Consider the following 21893-nt stretch of genomic DNA (forward strand, 5'->3'; position numbering starts at 1 on the left):
GGACAGCACCCCCGTGTCGTCCGCGGGTTGAGGAGTAGTGGCTATCGGAAGCGAATTCATCTCTGAATTGCTCAGGGACCCGGAGGAGGATACCTCGGGGTGATCCCTGGCCGGACTACACGTATGTTCGTCATTATAAATACAAAAACTGTGAAGTGAAGTCATGATAGAATGCAAACACTTACGATCGCGCTAGGGGATTCCCCCTGGGTAGCCACCCCTCCTCGCTGAGAGTGGCCGTGGTGGGGTAGTCTGGAAGGGGCCCCTTCCCCTTCTTGGACGCCCCAGCCTCCCCTCCTGGGGCGGCATTTCTCTTCTTCTCCCCCCGGTGGGGGGAGGTAGGATCTCTTCCTGATTCCCCCCGCCTCCGCGGGAGGAATCCGACTCGTCGTCATCGGACGACAGGGGAATGACGCCCCTGCGCCGAGGACCTTTTCCGGCCCCCTGGCCCACCTCCTCGGACCCCTCATCCTTTACGGATGGGGCGTCTTCTTCTTCTTCCTCCTCCCCTTCGTGGGAGGAGTCCGCCTTGTCGTCTTCGAACGAGGCTTCCGGCACAACCTTACGCCGGAGACCCTTTCGGATCCCTGGGGCCTTCTTCTCGGCCTTCTTCTCCGGCACCTTGTACAGCACCAGGACCAGCATCTCCATCAGGAGAGCATCTGCTGGGTCTTCTGGCAGCGGAACCGGGCAGTAAACCTGCTCCGCTGTCTCCACGTAATCCTGAAGCAAATATGCACAACTACTTAAGGCACTCCAATGAATATATTAGGGAGAACTAGGTCAGGTGTCAGTCTAAGAACTCACCGGCCTAGGGGCCCGCGCGACGTGAAGCCCACGGTCCTCGGATGGGGGAGGGGGCACTTCGGAGGCCTTGAACAACACCTTCCATGCGCCTTTGTGCATCATGTCGTAGAGCCTCTGGAGTGTCTGGTGCTCGGCTAGGACGAACTCCCATAGATTGACTGCCCGCCTCTGGTAGGGCAGGATCCGGCGAACGAGCATGACCTGGATCACGTTGATGAGCTTGATGATATTGTCCTTCATGCTTTTGACGCATGTTTGGAGTCCGGCCAGCTCCATGGAATCGCCCCAGGACAGGCCCTTCTTCTCCCAGGAGGTGAGCCGCGTGGGGGCTCTGGATCGGAACTCGGGGCCGCTGCCCAGTCGGCGCCACATGGCTCGGTGATGTAGAACCACCCCGATTGCCATCCTTTTATGGTCTCCGCAAAGGAGCCATCGAGCCATGTGACATTGGGCATTCTGCCCACCATGGCCCCTCCGCACTCCGCCTGTTGGCCGCTTACCACCTTCGGCTTCATGTAGAAGGTTTGCAGCCATAGGCCGAAGTGAGGCCGGATGCGGAGGAAGGCCTCGCACTCGATGATGAATGCCGAGATGTTGAGGATGAAATTCGGGGCTAGATCGTGGAAATCTAGCCCGTAGTAGAACATAAGCCCGCGGATGAAGGGATGGAGTGGAAATCCCAGTCCACGGACGAAGTGGGCGACGAATACGACCCTCTCGTGGGGTACTGGGGTCGGAATAACCTGCCCGGCATCTGGTAGACGGTGCGCTATCTCCGCGGCCAAGTATCCGTCCGCCCGAAGATTTGCGATGTGCTTCTCCTTGACGGTGGAAGCCACCCACTTGCCTCCTGCTCCGGACATGTTTAGCTGTGCGGGGAAGACTTGGGCTTGGGTGTTGGAGCTCGAGGGGACAGGAGTGGGCAAAGAAGGAAGAAGGCGTGGGTGAAAATGTGGGAATCTTATCCCTTTATAGAGGCACCGGAAGCGGTGCGCCTCCCCACTTGCCCGTTGGGAATTGCTTGTTTCCCAAGCGCCACTGTTAATGGCTTGGTGAGATTACCCATACCCGTATTGATGAGAATCCTGCAATAAGGGGACACGATCTCTGCTTTGACAAGACATGTCACAGAAACCGCCTCGTAATATGCATTGTAGCTGGTTGTGGGGAAACGGTTCGAATAATGGATCCGACCGTAATAACATGTCACGTCATCAGAAAAAGTTGTCAGCAGATTGCATTTGTGAAATATCATTCTCTCTACGGTGGTATGCGAAGATCATTTTTCAGATCCGGACATGATTTGAGTGTTCGATAATTACTTTGGAGTATTCGGAGGAGGAACCCGCCTTGCAATGCCGAAGACAATACTGCGCGCCGGACTCATCGTCATTAAAGCCTGGTTCAGGGGCTACCGAGGGAGTCCTGAATAAGGGGGTATCCGGACAGCCGGACTGTGTACAACGTCCAGACTATTGAAGCGTGAAGACTCAAGACGTCGGCCCGTGTCTGTATGGGACTTTCCTTGGCGTGGAAGGCAAGCTTGGCGATCCGGATATTGTATTTCCTTCCTTGTAACCGACTCCATGTAAACCCTAGCCCTCTCCGGTGTCTATATAAACCGGAGAGGTTGGTCCTTAGAAGGCCGATCACAATTACATTCATGCCATCATAGGCTAGCTCTTAGGGTTTAGCCTCTACGATCTCGTGGTAGATCTACTCTTGTACCACCCATATCATCAATATTAATCAAGCAGGAAGTAGGGTTTTACCTCCATCGAGAGGGCCCGAACCTGGGTAAACATCTGTGTCCCTTGCTTCATGTTACCATCAGCCTTGACGCGCAGATCGGGACCCCCTACCCGAGATCCGCCGGTTTTGACACCAACAATGACGACATAGGAGCGTGGTGCTGATGGTGACCGACTTCTGGGCGTGGAAACACGTGGCGCAGACCTAAGGGCTTGTGTGGCTTTGACAAGACTATGGCGCGGGGTTGATTCAAGGTGATGTACACACGGAGTTTGAAGTCGACGAGGCACATGGGTGGACTGATCATCTACCATGGAGTCATGTTGAAGGTGGAGCTGGATTGAGGGGCTACGGTGTAAGGATCCAGAGAATCGAAGCCTATTCAGCGGGGGAAAAAAGCGAGGGACACGTAGTTCAGACTGGAGCCTAGTGGTCTGATGGAAGCGTGAAACTCGTCATCGATCGGTGATGATCGATGGTACTCTGCAGTGGGGGTTGAGTGGTGTTGGTCGCGACCCTTGAGACTCAACCGGGACAACGGAGTCTCAATGCGCTAATAGCGGCGAGGCGTGCAGTATGCACGGGACATGGAGAAGGGTCAGGGCTCTGGTGGTCATACATGTGATGAGACAACTGCGAATTTGACTCGGGATGACTACAAGCAATGGTGAAATTTCTTCAAGTTTCAGACAGGTAGTCAAGAAATATGCGGTGATGTTGAGTTCAGGTAACACTTATATGTGACACCAATATGTGAGTTGTTCACTGTCACGCAGGTCAGTGATCGGTGTGTGATGGCGTTAACGGATACTCTGGAGGTTGGGAGCACAAACTAGAGTAACAAGGAACTTAATTTTGCTCGAGTGTTGACTGTGGTCAAGAAAAGAATGGACTACAAGTTGCAGGTGGAGTCATATCGAGTCTTTGGAGTAGCAGTGATACTCATGGGATAAACTCAAGTCCAATGTACATGGAAGTTTGACGCATTGACGAACTCAAGGTGGTGGAGAATATTCGCCAAGGTGGAGTTTGTTAGAGTTGTGTCAAATATTGTGTACAAGGTAGGTTACAGTTGGACTTGTAGTAGTATTGTGTTTGGATAGGATATGGAGTCGTGTCCTAGTAGGACACTTGTATCCTAGGCCTCTCATATATAACGGGGGTAGACACACGATGTAACCTATGCCAACATAATAGCACCAGAACGCAGGGGAAGCCGGCGGCATGTGCCGGTGTCCAGGGTGACCGGGTGCGGTATTGTAGCAGTGTCATGGGAAGAAGCGCCCATAGTCAAGCCCCGGGGATGTAGCCATATCGGTGAACCTTGTTAACAAATCTCGGTGTCGTGCTCGTGTGATTGTTTGGTTCTCGGATGATCGACAGTATGCCTAACTTGGGCTTACTGACATGGTGTTGCCTAATAAACAATCAACGTAGTCAAAACCAGTTACATGTATATACTCTCGGTTCTACACGTATATACCACTGCTTGCTTTTCTATGTTGTATGTAGTATCTGTCAAAACCGAGAGTATATACGTGTACTATGTAGTATATATCAATGATTAGGTAGTATATATAGTATTTTTTAGGTAGTATGTACCATATTTTGAGTATGCTTTTTTTTACGTACAAATATGTACGTATTTCACAAATATAGAAAAAAACTATGAATTCATATGCAATTTTTTCATGTAACTTGCTTTGAAATATCTTAGATATAGTTTATGAACATATTTAAAATAGTAAAATAGTACATATAGTACCACATAGTTTTTTGTACATATGAGTTTATAGTTTTTGTTATATTTATGAAATACGTATGTATTTGTACATAAAAAAGAGTATACTCAAAATATGATACATACTACCTAAAAGTTAGTATATATACTACCTAATCATTGTTATATACTACATACTACACGTACATTCTCTCAGTTTTGATAGATACTACATACAACATACAAAACGCAAGTGGTGATAACTACCACTGCTTGTAGGAAACATTTCTTCTATATATAGGTTAGGATAGGGCTACCATTGCGCAAACGAACTAAACAAGAGACGAATATGGGAGAGGAACCGAGGGATATGTGGCGGCACACGCGGATCGCGGTGGCCGGCAGCTGCAGCTGCAGGGCGGTAGACGCGGAGTAGCCGACCAGCATCCTCGACGAACTTCTGGAGCTCATCCTCCTGCGCGTCCGCACACCCGTCACCCTCATCCGCGCCGCGGCGACGTGCAAGCCGTGGCGCCGCGTGATCTCCGGCGCCGGCTTCCTCCGCCGCTTCCGCCGTCTCAACGGGCCGCACATACTTGGCCACTACCATTGTTACTAGGAAGGATGCGAGCCCTACTTCGTCCCACTCGCTGCGCCTGCGACGGCCATCGACCCCGCGCGCGTCTCCCTCCACTTCTTGCTCGACAGATACACCTGCCCGGTGCGTCCCGTGCTCCACGACAGCCGTGACGGCCTCCTCGCCTTCTCAGCCAGTTTCACAATCGTCGTGTGCATCCCATGGACACGGCAGCACAGGGGAATACAGCCGCCGTGCACCTCGTGTATGCGAGGGGCGCCAGGAAAAGGAATAACTAGAGTGCAGGACCTCAGCATCTTCTTGCTCGACGCTGACTCCGGCGAGACAGAGGCTCGCATGGGCCTCAACAGGTCCAACTTCAGGTTTATATGTGTGCATCTAGGACTGGACGTACGAGCGAGCTTTTTGGCTCGGCCCGAAGCTCGCTCTAGCTCGGCCGTTACAGCTCGGCTCGATAGGATTATCGAGCGGGCCGAGGTATGAAAACAGGCCCGTTTCACGACCGAGCCGAGCCGAGTTTCGGGCGGTCCAGCTCGGTGGCTCGCTTGCGGCCCAGCCCAATTCCACCATCGATCACAATAGCTAGCGCATTAGGGCACGAGCAACCACAACCAGTGTTGGAAATATGCCCTAGAGGCAATAATAAATTGACTATTATTATATTTCTTTGTTCATGATAATAGTCTTTTATTCATGCTATAACTGTATTATCCGGAAATCGTAATACACGTGTGAATACATAGACAACACCATGTCCCTAGTAAGCCTCTAGTTGACTAGCTCGTTGATCAACAGATGGTTACGGTTTCCTGACCATGGACATTGGATGTCGTTGATAACGGGATCACATCATTAGGAGAATCATGTGATGGACAAGACCCAATCCTAAGCATAGCACAAAGATCGTGTAGTTCGTTTGCTAGAGCTTTGCCAATGTCAAGTATCTCTTCCTTTGAGCATGAGAGCGTGTAACTCCTGGATACCGTAGGAGTGCTTTGGGTGTATCAAACGTCACAACGTAACTGGGTGACTATAAAGGTGCACTACAGGTATCTCCGAAAGTATCTATTGTTTTATGCGGATCGAGACTGGGATTTGTCACTCCGTGTAAACGGAGAGGTATCTCTGGGCCCACTCGGTAGGACATCATCATATGCGCAATGTGACCAAGGAGTTGATCACGGGATGATGTGTTACGGAACGAGTAAAGTGACTTGCCGGTAACGAGATTGAACAAGGCATTGGATACCGACGATCGAGTCTCGGGTAAGTAACATACCGATAGACAAAGGGAATTGAATACGGGATTGATTAAGTCCTTGACATTGTGGTTCATCTGATGAGATCACCGTGGAACATATGGGAGCCATCATGGGTATCCAGATCCCGCTGTTGGTTATTGACCGGAGAACGTCTCGGTCATGTCTGCATGTCTCCCGAACCCATAGGGTCTACACACTTAAGGTTCGATGACGCTAGGGTTATAAAGGAAGCTTGTATGTGGTTATCGAATGTTGTTCGGAGTCCCGGATGAGACCCCGGACGTCACGAGGAGTTCCGGAATGGTCCGGAGGTAAAGATTTATATATGGGAAGTCCTGTTTTGGTCACCGGAAAAGTTTCGGGCGATATCGGTATTGTACCGGGACCACCGGGAGGGTCCCGGGGGTCCACCAAGTGGGGCCACCTGCCCCAGAAGGCTGCGTGGGCCAAGTGTGGGAGGGGACCAGCCCCTAGGTGGGCTGGTGCGCCCCCCACAAGGGGTCCAAGGCGCAAGAGAGAGTGGGAGGGGGCAAACCCTAGTCCAGATGGGCCTTAAGGCCCACCTAGTGTGCGCCTCCCCTCTCTCCCCCTCTTGGCCGCCTCCCCAAGTCCCATCTAGGGCTGGCCGCACCCCTTGGGGTGGGAAACCCTAAAGGGGGCGCAGCCCCCTTCTCTCCTATATAAATAGAGGCCTGGGGCTGCCCATAATACATGAGAACTTCTCCTCTCGTTGGTGCAGCCCTGTCTCTCCTCCTCCTCCTCTCCCATGGTGCTTGGCGAAGCCCTGCGGGATTGCCACGCTCCTCCACCACCACCACGCTGTTGTGTTGCTGCTGGATGGAGTCTTCCTCAACCTCTCCCTCTCTCCTTGCTGGATCAAGGCGTGGGAGACGTCACCGGGCTGCACGTGTGTTGAACGCGGAGGTGCCATGCGTTCGGCATTTGATCATCGGTGATTTGAATCACGACGAGTACGACTTCATCAACCCCGTTCACTTGAACGCTTCCACTTAGCGATCTACAAGGGTATGTAGATGCAATCTCCTTCCCCTCGTTGCTGGTTTCTCCATAGATAGATCTTGGTGACACGTAGGAAAATTTTGAATTTCTGCTACGTTCCCCAACAGTGGTATCAGAGCTAGGTCTATTGCGTAGATTCTTTGCACGAGTAGAACACAAAGTAGTTGTGGGCGTTGATGTTGTTCAATATGCTTACCGTTACTAGTCCAATCTTGTTTCGACGGTATTGTGGGATGAAGCGGCCCGGACCGACCTTACACGTACTCTTACGTGAGACAGGTTCCACCGATTGACATGCACTTGGTGCATAAGGTGGCTAGCGGGTGCCAGTCTCTCCCACTTTAGTCGGAACGGATTCGATGAAAAGGGTCCTTATGAAGGGTAAATAGCAATTGGCATATCACGTTGTGGTTTTGCGTAGGTAAGAAACGTTCTTGCTAGAAACGCATAGCAGCCACGTAAAACATGCAAACAACAATTAGAGGACGTCTAACTTGTTTTTGCAGGGTATGCTATGTGATGTGATATGGCCAAAGGATGTGATGAATGATATGTGACGTATGAGATTGATCATGTTCTTGTAATAGGATTCACGACTTGCATGTCGATGAGTATGACAACCGGCAGGAGCCATAGGAGTTGTCTTTATTTATTGTATGACCTGCGTGTCATTGAAGAACGCCATGTAACTTACTTTACTTTATTGCTAAACGCGTTAGCCATAGAAGTAGAAGTAGTCGTTGGTGTGACAACTTCATGAAGACACGATGATGGAGATCATGATGATGGAGATCATGGTGTCAAGGCGGTGACAAGATGATCTTGGAGCCCCGAAGATGGAGATCAATGGAGCTATATGATATTGGCCATATCATGTCACAACTATATAATTGCATGTGATGTTTATTATGTTTATGCATCTTGTTTACTTAGGACGACGGTAGTAAATAAGATGATCCCTTACAAAATTTCAAGAAGTGTTCTCCCCTAACTGTGCACCGTTGCTACAGTTCGTCGCTTCTAAGCACCACGTGATGATCGGGTGTGATGGATTCTTACGTTCACATACAACGGGTGTAAGACAGTTTTACACAGCGAAAACACTTAGGGTTAACTTGACGAGCCTAGCATGTGCAGACATGGCCTCGGAACACGGAGACCGAAAGGTCGAGCATGAGTCGTATAGTAGATACGATCAACATGAAGATGTTCACCGATGTTAACTAGTCCGTCTCACGTGATGATCGGACACGGGCTAGTTGACTCGGATCATGTAATCACTTAGATGACTAGAGGGATGTCTATCTGAGTGGGAGTTCATAAGATGAACTTAATTATCCTGAACATAGTCAAAAGACCTTTTGCAAATTATGTCGTAGCACGCGCTTTAGTTCTACTGTTTTAGATATGTTCCTAGAGAAAATATAGTTGAAAGTTGATAGTAGCAATTATGCGAACAGTAGAAAGCTTATGTCCTTAATGCACTGCTCAGTGTGCTGAACCCCAAACGTCGTTTGTGGATGTTTCGAACATCGAACATACACGTTTTGATAACTACGTGATAGTTCAGTTAAATGGTTTAAGTAGAGGCACCAAAGTCGTTTTCGAAACATCGCGGAACATATGAGATGTTTCGAGGGCTGAAATTGGGATTTCAGGCTCGTGCCCACGTCAAGAGGTATAAGACCTCCGACAATTTTCTTAGCCTACAAACTAAGGGAGAAAAGCTCAATCGTTGAGCTTGTGCTCAGATTGTCTGAGTGCAACAATCACTTGAATCGAGTGGGAGTTGATCTTCCAAATGAGATAGTGATGTTTCTCCAAAGTCATTGCCACCAAGCTGCTAGAGCTTCGTGATGAACTATAACATATCAGGGATAGATATGATGATCCTTGAGGTATTCGCGATGTTTGACACCGCGAAAGTAGAAATCAAGAAGGAGCATCAATTGTTGATGGTTGGTGAAACCACTAGTTTCAAGAAGGGCAAGGGCAAGAAGGGATACTTCATGAAACGGCAAATCAGCTGCTGCACCAGTGAAGAAACCCGAGGTTGAACCCAAACCCGAGACTAAGTGCTTCTGTGATAAGGGGAATAGCCGCTGGAGCAGAATTACCCTAGATACTTGGTAGATAAGAAGGCTGGCAAGGTCGATAGAAGTATATTGGATATACATTATGTTAATGTGTACTTTACTAGTACTCCTAGTAGCACCAGGGTATTAGATACCGGTTTGGTTGCTAAGTGTTAGTAACTCGAAATAAAGAGCTACGGAATAAACGGAGACTAGCTAAAGGTGAGCTGACGATATATGTCGGAAGTGTTTCCATGTTTGATGTGATCAAACATCGCACGCTCCCTCTACCATCAAGATTAGTATTAAACCTGAATGGTTTATTGATTCTCGATCGTAGTGATACACATTTTCATGCCAAAAGATATAAGATAGTAATGATAGTACCACTTACTTGTGGGACTGCCATGTAAGTCATAATGGTATAAAACGCATGAAGAAGCTCCATGTTAATGGATTTTTGGACTCACTCGTTTTTGAAAAGTTTGAGACATGCGAACCGTGTCTATTGGTGTATATGCATGAAGAAACTCCATGCAGATGGATAGTTTGGACTCACTTGATTTTGGATCACTTGAGATATGCAAATCATACCACATAGGCAAGATGACTGAAAGCCTCGGTTTCAGTAAAATGGAACAAGATAGCAACTTGTTGGAAGCAACACATTTTTGATGTGTGCAGTCCAATGAGTGCTGAGGCATGCAGTGAATATCGTTATGTTCTTACTTCACAGATGATTCGAGTAGATGTTGAGAAAATTTACTTGATGAAACACAAGTCTGAATTATTGAATGGTTCGAGTAATTTCAGAGTGAAGTAGAAGATCATTGTGACAAGAGGATAAAATGTCTATGATATGATCATAGAGATGAATATCTGAGTTACGAGTTTTGGCACACAATTAAGACATTGTGGAAATTGTTTCGCAATTAATACCGCCTGGAACACCATAGTGTGATGGTGTGTCCGAACATCATAGTTGCACCCCATTGGATATGGTGCGTACCATGATGTCTCTTATCAAATTACCACGGTAGTTTATGGGTTAGGCATTAGAGACAACCACATTCACTTTAAATAGGGCACCACGTAATTGAGATGGCACCGTATGAATTATGGTTTAGAGAAACCTAAGTTGTCGTTTCTTAAAGGTTTGGGGCTGCGACACTTATGTGAAAAAGTTTCAGGTTGATAAGCTCGAACCCAAAGCGGATAAAATGCATCTTCATAGGACACCCAAAACAGTTGGGTATACCTCCTAATTCAGATCCGAAAGCAATATGGATTGTTTCTTGAATCGGGTCCTTTCTCGAGGAAAGGTTTCTCTCGAAAGAATTGAGTGGGAGGATGGTGGAGACTTGATGAGGTTATTGAACCGTCTCTTCAACTAGTGTGTGGCAGGGCACAGGAAGTTGTTCCTGTGGCACCTACACCAATTGAAGTGGAAGCTTATGATATTGATCATGAAACTTCGGATCAAGTCACTACCAAACCTCGTGGGATGACAAGGATGCGTACTACTTCAGAGTGGTACGTAATCCTGTCTTGGAAGTCATGTTGCTGGACAACAATGAACCTACGAGCTATGGAGAGGCGATGGTGGGCTCGGATTCCGATAAATGGCTCGAGGCCATAAAATCCGAGAACGGCACCATGACTTTGGAAGAAATACTTGATGGTCGTAAGGCCATTGGGTACGGATGGATTTATAAAAGGAAGACAGACAATGATGGTAAGAATTACCATTAAGAAAGCTCGACTTGTCGTTAAGATATTTTTCGACAAGTTCAAGGAGTTGATTACGGTGAGGTTTTCTCACTCGTAGCGATGTTAAGAGTCTGTTGGAATTGGATTAGCAGTTACTGCATGATTGATGAAATCTTGCAGATAGGATGTCAAAAACATTGTTTCCTCGACGTTATACTTGAGGAAAGGTTGTATGTGATACAACCGGAAGGTTTTGTCAATCCTGAAAGATGCTAATAAATATGCAAAGCTCCAGCAATCCTTCTAAGGACTGGAGCAAGCATCTCGGAGTTGGAATGTATGCTTTGATGAGATGATCAAAGATTTTGGGTTTATACAAAGTTTATGAGAAACTTGTATTTCCAAAGAAGTGAGTGGGAGCACTATAGAATTTCTGATAAGTATATGTTGTTGACATATTGTTATGGATCACAAATGACGTAGAATTTCTAGAAAGCATATAGGGTTATTTGGAAAGTGTTTTTCAATAGAAAACCTGGATTAAGCTACTTGAACATTGAGCATCATGATCTATAAGGATAGATCAAAATGCTTAATAATACTTTCAAATGAGCACATACCTTGACATGATCTTGAAGGTGTTCAAGATGGACCAGTCAAAGAAGGAGTTCTTGCCTGAGTTGTAAGGTACGAAGTTAAGACTTAAAGCTCGACCACGGCAGAAAAGAGAGAAAGGACGAAGTCGTCCCCTATGCTTTAGACGTAGGCTCTACAGTATGCTATGCTGTGTACCGCACCTAAAGTGTGCCTTGCCATGAGTCAGTCAAGGGGTACAAGAGTGATCCATGAATGGATCATAGGACAGCGGTCAAAGTTATCCTTAGTAACTAGTGGACTAAGGAATTTTCTCGATTATGGAGGTGGTAAAAGAGTTCGTCGTAAAGGTTACGTCGATGCAAGCTTAACACCTATCCGGATAGCTCTAAGTAGAGATACCGGATACGTACAATGGGGCAACAATTTAGAATAGCTCCAAGTGGAACAGTTATTTGGAATGGCTCCAAATAGAACGTGGTAGCTACATCTAGGAGATGACATAGAGATTTGTAAAGCACACACGGATCTGAAAGGTTGAGACCCGTTGACTAAAACCTCTCCCACAAGCAACATGATCAAACCCAAAACTCTTTGGATGTTGGTCACATGGTGATGTGACCTGTCAGTGTTAATCACATGGTGATGTGAACTAGATTATTGACTCTAGTGCAAGTGGGAGACTGTTGGAAATATGCCCTAGAGGCAATAATAAATTGATTATTATTATATTTCTTTGTTCATGATAATAGTCTTTTATTCATGCTATAACTGTATTATCCGGAAATCGTAATACACGTGTGAATACATAGACAACACCATGTCCCTAGTAAGCCTCTAGTTGACTAGCTCGTTGATCAACAGATGGTTATGGTTTCCTGACCATGGACATTGGATGTCGTTGATAACGGGATCACATCATTAGGAGAATCATGTGATGGACAAGACCCAATCCTAAGCATAGCACAAAGATCTTGTAGTTCGTTTGCTAGAGCTTTGCCAATGTCAAGTATCTCTTCCTTTGACCATGAGAGCGTGTAACTCCTGGATACCGTAGGAGTGCATTGGGTGTATCAAACGTCACAACGTAACTGGGTGACTATAAAGGTGCACTACAGGTATCTCCGAAAGTATCTATTGTTTTATGCGGATCGAGACTGGGATTTGTCACTCCGTGTAAATGGAGAGGTATCTCTGGGCCCACTCGGTAGGACATCATCATATGCGCAATGTGACCAAGGAGTTGATCACGGGATGATGTGTTACGGAACGAGTAAAGTGACTTGCCGGTAACGAGATTGAACAAGGTATTGGATACCGACGATCGAGTCTCGGGTAAGTAACATACCGATAGACAAAGGGAATTGAATACGGGATTGATTAAGTCCTTGACATTGTGGTTCATCCGATGAGATCATCGTGGAACATGTGGGAGCCATCATGGGTATCCAGATCCCGCTGTTGGTTATTGACCGGAGAACGTCTCGGTCATGTCTGCATGTCTCCCGAACCCGTAGGGTCTACACACTTAAGGTTCGATGACGCTAGGGTTATAAAGGAAGCTTGTATGTGGTTATCGAATGTTGTTCGGAGTCCCGGATGAGATCCCGGACGTCACGAGGAGTTCCGGAATGGTCCGGAGGTAAAGATTTATATATGGGAAGTCCTGTTTTGGTCACCGGAAAAGTTTCGGGCGATATCGGTATTGTACCGGGACCACCGGGAGGGTCCCGGGGGTCCACCAAGTGGGGCCACCTGCCCCAGAAGGCTGCGTGGGCCAAGTGTGGGAGGGGACCAGCCCCTAGGTGGGCTGGTGCGCCCCCCACAAGGGGTCCAAGGCGCAAGAGAGAGTGGGAGGGGGCAAACCCTAGTCCAGATGGGCCTTAAGGCCCACCTAGTGTGCGCCTCCCCTCTCTCCCCCTCTTGGCCGCCTCCCCAAGTCCCATCTAGGGCTGGCCGCACCCCTTGGGGTGGGAAACCCTAAAGGGGGCGCAGCCCCCTTCTCCCGTATATAAATAGAGGCCTGGGGCTGCCCATAATACATGAGAACTTCTCCTCTCGTTGGTGCAGCCCTGTCTCTCCTCCTCCTCCTCTCCCATGGTGCTTGGCGAAGCCCTGCGGGATTGCCACGATCCTCCACCACCACCACGCCGTTGTGCTGCTGCTGGATGGAGTCTTCCTCAACCTCTCCCTCTCTCCTTGCTGGATCAAGGCGTGGGAGACGTCACCGGGCTGTACGTGTGTTGAACGCGGAGGTGCCGTGCGTTCGGCACTTGATCATCGGTGATTTGAATCACGACGAGTACGACTTCATCAACCCCGTTCACTTGAACGCTTCCTCTTAGCGATCTACAAGGGTATGTAGATGCACTCTCGTTCCCCTCGTTGCTGGTTTCTCCATAGATAGATCTTGGTGACACGTAGGAAAATTTTGAATTTCTGCTACGTTCCCCAACAACCAGTCTCTCGTCTCTCCCTTTTTCTGTTGTGCGCCGCCTCACCTCTCTCTCGCCAATCCGCAAATCTGGATCGACGGGACGAGCGACGCCGCGCTTCCTCGCTAACTCGGCACCGACGGCGACGGGCGGCGCGACCGTTCCTCACCACACCGGACGTAGACGGACGCGCCTCCCCTGATTTCTCGCGGAACTTTCTTCCTTCCCAAATCCCAATCCCTAGCAGCAGCTCTCTGAACTTAGTACCCATGTGATGGATCAATGGATGGATGGATCGATGGATGTAGGCATGTAGTTCGAACTTCCCAAACCCTAGCCGTAGGTGTCTGCACTAGTACACATCTGGTGGATGGATGGATGGATGGATCGATGTACGTAGTCAGGTAGATGTAGGGCTAGATGGGTGGATCATGGATGGATGTATTGTAGTCTGTACGGCTAGATTTAGCAGCAACGGATGGATGGATCATGGATGGATGGACTTGTAGGGCAGAATGGATGGATAGATCAAAATTTTCATTGATTCCATGTGTAATTAGTTTTCTTTTGTTGATGAACTAGTTGATGATCTACTTGCTGTAGCATAGCAGCTTAAAAAAATCTACTTGCTGGAAAATTACACAGAGTCCATGTCTAATTAGTTTATTGTTGTTGATGATTGACCGTTTGTTGTTTGCTGATGTGTGCAGACGCCTATCGTCGCAACAATGGACAAGCAAAAGGGGAAGGCGAGTGGGAAGGAGGAGAAAGAGAGGACGTTGGACTCCATTATGAAGAGAAAGTTGCCAGTCTTGGGGATGCAGAAGGGGAATGGGAAGGGCAATGCAGCAGCTACTACACGGCTGCCAAGGAAGCTGACAAATGATTCCAGCAATGTCCCAATCGCTGAGTTGTTGTATAGGGTAAAAAAGAAACCTCCGCCTCGACGTCTCCCTGACCCCACCGACGCCGGCGTGCGTGCCGGAATCGCCGTTGCTTCCGGCTCCGCAAACTACTATGAGAGGGAGGCTACATCTTCGCAGGTATGTACGTGCAAAATATATATTTGTGCAAGCTTGTGTATGTGCTGTTTTTACTTTTTGAAAGTCAAATTTATGTGTGCCCAAGCTCATATGTGCTGTTTTTGGTACCCAAATGTCAAATATATGTTTGTGCAAGCTCATGTGTGTGCTGTTTTTGGTATCCAAATGTTAAATATATGTTTGTCCAAGCTCATGTGTGTGCTCTTTTTGGTATCCAAATGTCAAATGTATGTTTGTGCAAGCTCATGTGTGTTTGGAATCAACTTTCAGCACGGGTGGAAGAGTTTTAGGTATGTCTACTTGTTACATTGGATGTTAGCTTGTCAACTTGTCATCCTATGCTTGAACTTAGATATGTCTACTTGTGTGGTTTTAGATGACTACATGAGTTCTTTGAAACCGGAAATGGTGGAAGCCTTGGTGTGCGGTGCTAGTTATATCAAAGGTTCTCACAAGGACTTCAATGTGGTGGTATGATTCCTATCTTTTTCTTCTATGATTTCTGTCTATTTCTTGTATGTGGCTAACTTACAAATAATTAGGAGAGGGATGAAGATGAGGAGGACGATGTTGAGAATATCAAGTTGCCCAAGATTGTTGATGTGGGGGGGGGGGGGTGACAACAATTGGTAACTAATGTTTTTACATGTCTCAGTTTTCCTATCTTGACATATTGAGAATATCAAGTTTACAAATCTGTGTTACATGTAGATATTCGCCATGTGGGTGTTGCTCTTGCTATTTTGAAGATGGATGTCTACATGATCTTCTCATGTGGATTGTTGAGGTCAACGTGATCATCTTGTGCCATTTCTTTTGTTGTGATGAACTTCGAATTATGTGTGTTGTTGTGATGAACTATGGACCTTGAATGATGTTGTGATGAACCATGCACTTTCAACAATGTTGTTGTGAACTTGTGATGAACTATGAACTTTGTATTATGTGGTTTTCACTAGTCATTGTTTGGCTGTCAACATTTTCTCAGTTTTATGTCAAAGTGGTAAGTGTTATGCTATGCAAAATTTCCTTGTTTGGCTGTCAATATTTGATGTTTTCCTGTGTAAAGTTCAATTGAAGTGATGTCCAAAATTCAATAGAAATGCTGCCCAATTCTTTCTCTCATATGTGTTCCATTGTTACAATTTTTGTAGAAGAATTCATATAAGAACATTATTTTTCATTACTATGACCATTTCTTAAAACAATAGACTGCTGGATTGTTCATTTTAGTAGTATAAACTGTTTGTTTTCCAAAATATATGTTTAATTGCGGCAAAAAATTAAGTATATGCACTATATACAGAGGTCTGTACTATTAAATGGTTCTGGGAGAAACTGGCTTACGAGCCGGCTCAGTCTGAGCCGAGCCATAGCCAAAGTGAGCCGAGCTGGTTGAAGTAGGCTCGTTGGCTGAGCGAGCCGAGCCGAGCCGAGCCGCTCCAGAGCGAGCCAAAGCCAGGCTCGGATCAAGCTCGGCTCGGCTCGTATCCAGCCCTATGTGCGTCTGCTCCACCATCGTGACGACAACACCAAAGTTGTGCAATCATGCGTCTTCTCTGCTAGAGATGGCAGCTGGCTCGTGTTGAGCCCCAAGGTGATCAGCGACATCATTCCGGGGCTCGATGTCTACCCGGTGCCCTTCATCTTCGTGGGCCGTGCCGGGGGCTCCGTCTACTAGTCCACCAAAGGCCAATGCAACAATGTCGTGCTCCACCTCAACGAGAGCACCGGCGAGTTCTCCTACTTGAGGCTACCTGACATCAAAAGCAACCCATTGTGTCACAACAGGAGGAACCTTCGTGTGATTGGTAGAATGCACCTGGCCCGCATTGTCGAGAACGACCTCGAGGTACTCCGGTACGATGCCCATGGTGGCGGGGCATGCATGGTGGAGACAAGGATTAGTTTGTCTCAACAGATGGCCGACAACATCAAGTCTAGGGCCGGGCAGGACCAGTCATGGTATTTCTCTCACATGGCGCCCGAGGCCGTGGCTCCAGGGTGCATTGTGGTGGTGTGTAACTTCGAATGTGGTGTCGAGTACATCTGGAGGTTCTCTGCCGACACCCAGAAAATGAAGCTGGAGGGCGTGCAGAAGTTGCAGAGGGGCAATGGTCAGGTGTTCCCATACGAGCTCCTGTGGCCGCCAACTATCAATGCATGCTTGTGCGATGCCGCCACGCAGGAGAAAGCCCGCAATAGTTGATATGACACTACTTTTTTTGGGGGGATATGACACTACTTTGTTTTGCCTTAAAATCCAAATTGGTTCAATCAATAAAATGGGTTTTATGTTGACCCAAAAGAAGTGCATGCATCCCTAGTTTTTCTCTTACCGGTTTATTTGTTACAGAAAAGTTCTTTTATGAGAAATATTAACATTAAATCATTGTTATTTGTGTATTTAAAGTCTTGTGGCTTATCTTACATTCTTAAGAAGTCGGTCCCAATTCTCTCAACATGTAAAGTGTCCACCTCAGCGTCCCACTAAGCAATGCATTCCCAATTTTTCTGCATGTGCAAGGCTTCCACGTCACCCAACTGCCATGTCATCAACTCACATCAATGATTTTTTCCCGAGAAAAAATGTAGCTCCATCTGTGGGGATCCGGCGTTATCGTCTCCCAATTTCTTTCCCCACCTATTGATTTTCCATTCATCTCTTCATCTACTACACCAGCGTCTTTTGTTATCCACGGAATAAATGGAGTAAGATGCAGTTGTTCTCCACCACAACAAGTATCGCATCTGCTCCAGAGGATTAGTCGCCTATTCACGCTCACCGTGGATGCCCGTCGCTACTGTTACAGATCTAGAAGAGGAGGCGGAGGTTGGATGCTTCTAGAACCTGCAGGCATTCGCTGGGAGACTCTCCCTCCCTGGCGCAGCCACCACCTACGGCGTCTCCCTCTTCTCCTACATGGTCATGTTTGGCAACCCCCCGCTGGCGCCGAGAGAGTGACCGGCATCGTCGGTGCTATCCTTGCGCATCGTCCTAGGCCTGCAACACCCAGACCTTCGGAGGCTTCGGTTGGTCAATACGAAAGCCGGACGAACTATTGCGCCAGCGCATCACCCCCTCCTCATCTGTGTAGCCAATATCGTGTTCGCCGTGAATGGAGACCATCATGCTCCGTGTTCCCATGCTGCTCGATCGCGTCCTCTTCTTGCCGCCGCTGTCGCCGTCGCCCAAGCGCCAAATCCAAAGTCCTAAGTCACACGCGCACCCTGCACGCGGATAAATGACCCTTCCCGGTATATATAGAGATGGTCTTAGAAAGTGGCATGGTGTAGAGAAGAAGCAATGCCGCGGATCAGTGATGTGGCGCAATCCAAACCCGTGCTGGATGACCGGCCGGTGGGCATCCCTAGAGCGTTTAATGGCATGGTAATGATAATCCTCTTCATTTTCAAGAAAGGAAAATATTAGGCCATTTAATGACATGATGATTGATCCTTTTCGTTTCCAAGAGAGGAAATAATTACGTGACATGGGTTTCTAATTAATGGCCTATACATTCTCAATAATGTTGTGTACCTGGTCCAAGTTCCTCTATTTTTTTCACAAACTTTTCAAGTCCGTCAAGCTATCCATTCTGGTTTCTTTGACGATGTGAAGAAAAAATAAAATTAAGAGCTCAGTTGTTTAGAGTTTGTAGTTTTTTATGTTTCTAATGTTCAAGCCTCAACCTCTTTTCTCTTGTATTTCCCATGAATTGCAAGAAGCTTTCCTTATATTTCACAAGTGGCTAATATTTACAAGCAAATGGACCTGGTAATATAGGATCAACAAGTCCTTCTGATTATCAACTTGGATAGCATCTGGATTATGTGACAAAACCACTCAACATCGCATCTTTGAGCTTACACGCTAACAATCATGCTGCCATTTCAAAACTGGCACTTTTAACTAGTGACAGACTGATTTTTAACAAGAGTTCAAAGTTCTCTCATGGTCCAAATCCAAACAGGATACTCGACTTGCTTCTCCAGATCAATAGAAACAGCATGCATGAATAATCATGAGAAATTTTTCTCATCAAAGCAAAGCAAAACAAAAAACAATAACCGGGGGTTACAAGCAACCATCAGCTAAGACACTACAGGCTTGTAAAGACTAGAAAATAAGTATTAGAGTTCAAGGCTTCACCACCACAGCAAGATAGATAATCTAAACAAGATGTCTTCATGCTCCATCAACATATTGCTCCCAGAGCCCTGAGAAAACTGCTCGTTACTGGTTTACAACCAAAGCCATAGATATCACAAGCAATCATAGCCACAACCAAATCAAACTAAAGCCATAGATATCACAAGCAAGCATGGTTACCACCAACTGACTGGCGGTGCAAAAGGCCCGACTCCAGTGCTCAGCAATGACGACCAAAAGGGCTTTTGATACAACTTCGACGGTCGGTGATGAGGGCCTCAAAAGGTTGCTGCATCTTGGCGCTCCACAGAATCCTTCATTGCTGCACTACAAACATGACACACTACAGGGGGTCAGTTCATTTTTGCTAGACCGATGGTCCTAAACTCTCGTTCAATAAGTAGCTGAAACAACAAATCATACACAAAGAGAAGAGCTGCAAGCACACATCTGTCTGGTAATACTGTTACTATCCTTTTTTCGAGCGAAAGCAAGTCTACTCCTCCCTCCACTTCATATTTTTCTTTTCTGAGTAAAAGCTGGTATGCATTTGAGCATATGGGCTAGCAAAATATAAGAAAGAGTACCACATATGTAGCTATTGCTATCAGTTAGGATAAAATCAAGAAAATGGCCCATTTGAGCATACAACCCACAAACCCAGAAACTTGGACATAACCTACAGTGAGCACAAACCAAATACTTGTACTGTTGTACGAGGCCTGCAGAGGACTCTTTCTTTGATCCATCTTCATGCACGACATAGAAGAAAATACAGTTTGACAAGATAAGTAAGTGGGCCTTGAGATGTTGGCTACCAAACATAGAGCTGTTTTTCAGAACAAAGACTATTAACATGTTTAACTGTGTTGTCCTTCACAAACCAGGATGAATCAAATTTCTAGACAATCTATATACCCCTGTTAGTCCATGTTTGTACGTGAGCCAAAGGTATTAACCAGACCATGCCAAACCATAAGCGACTTTCCTGAGATGATTCAAAGTAATAAGCATTCTCGAGTGAAAATAAGACTTCACACTTTATAATCAACTAGAAGGGTTGGGCGTGCTTTGCTGCACCGTTTGTGTTGTTGGGATTTCATAACGATAGAAATTGGTTTGAAGCGTGGGAAAGATAGTGAAGTGTGTTTTCTTTTCTATAATGTAATGTTTTGGTGGGTTTTTTGGCACTGTGATTTTGTATTATATGCTAATCAACCCATATGTGGGAAAGTCTGTGGGTGCATGTACTATATTAATACTATAATGCACGTGTTGACGCTTCTTTGTTAGATGGTGAGAGGGTGTACGGGACTGATGTGTTTTTACAAAATGGTTGCCGCCAATTAATTTGAGAAGTCGTTTACCCAGTTAAAATCGTGAATCAAATTCAAAATTGGATACCTCAACTGAATGAGAGAATTGAAGAGAGAGCACCTTAAATCATTGATCCGGTCAAAATTGATGGCCCAATTCTAAAATTGAGACCATTCAAAGTAATAAGCACACTACTAGGAAAAGGCCTACTAATGGCGCACCGGTTTTGCCTACTAATGGCGCACTACCGGTGCGCCATTAGTACCACGCCACTAGTATTTTTACTAATGGCGCACCACTGGTGCGCCATTAGTATCTGGTATACTAATGGTGCACCAGGCAGTGCGCCATTAGTATTTAACATCATGCGCCATTAGTATGCCTTCCGGGGGGCCATATGTAACCATGTGCTTTGTCATACTAATGGCGCACTCTGCCTTGATGCGCTATTAGTATTCTTTGGCATACTAATGGCGCACCTTGTGGTGATGCGCCATTAGTATGAATATTTCATTTTTCTTACTTTTCTGATTTTTGCATAGGTTATAAAATATATTATTGGACCGAATATAGACAGCAGCACACAGCAACAGCAGATTCATCGAATACAATAGAAGATTAGTCTCCGAATACAATTCATCATATTAGTTTCCGAATTCAAAAGACCGAACAAAGATAAAACATTACAAGTCTCAAGACCGCGAGTATCGAGTTTGTCTTCACATTACAAGTCGATATCGATCATCTAAACTACCATCACATAAAAGAGAGCTGCGGTCATCACGATGAGCATCATCGCGATCAAACTGGTCTTCATCCGGTTCCTCCAACGCTTCCTCCTCTCTCCCGCTAGATAGCGGGCGTATCTAGATTCGGCCCCCGCCCTAGTGGTGTATCCTTTGTAACTGTTACCGCTAAAACGGTGAACCTGTCTCCGATACTCCTCCCAGTTGTCGTTGACTCCGGGAACCTTACCCTTGTACACGACATACGACGGCATCTCTATGCACAAGCCAAACAACAGGCAATACATAAGCAATATGTAAGTATGCAACAAAAGGATCGGAAGAGAAAAGCAAGACATTAATAGCACGATTCATGGTCCTACTAATAAATAGCATCGATTATCGATTACATCTAAGTTGAATGACTGTCCAAACCAAAGAGACATACGAATTCATTAAAAATTACAACATGAGCCAATCAATGTTTCAGAACTACACATCACTACTTTCGACTCGACTCATCGGACAGGAGCGTGGATGAAGCCGCCGTCTGTCGTGATGGTCATGAAATCGCGGTCGTTGTCACCCTGCATTTATAGTGTTCCATCTATCTCATTGTTGGACGGTTGATATTTGAGGTAGAACTGCCCCGAGGTATGAAGGACATCTTGATGGATGATGT

Source organism: Triticum aestivum, chromosome 5B (genome assembly GCF_018294505.1).
Source record: "Triticum aestivum cultivar Chinese Spring chromosome 5B, IWGSC CS RefSeq v2.1, whole genome shotgun sequence".
In the NCBI taxonomy this organism is placed as follows: Eukaryota; Viridiplantae; Streptophyta; class Magnoliopsida; order Poales; family Poaceae; genus Triticum; species Triticum aestivum.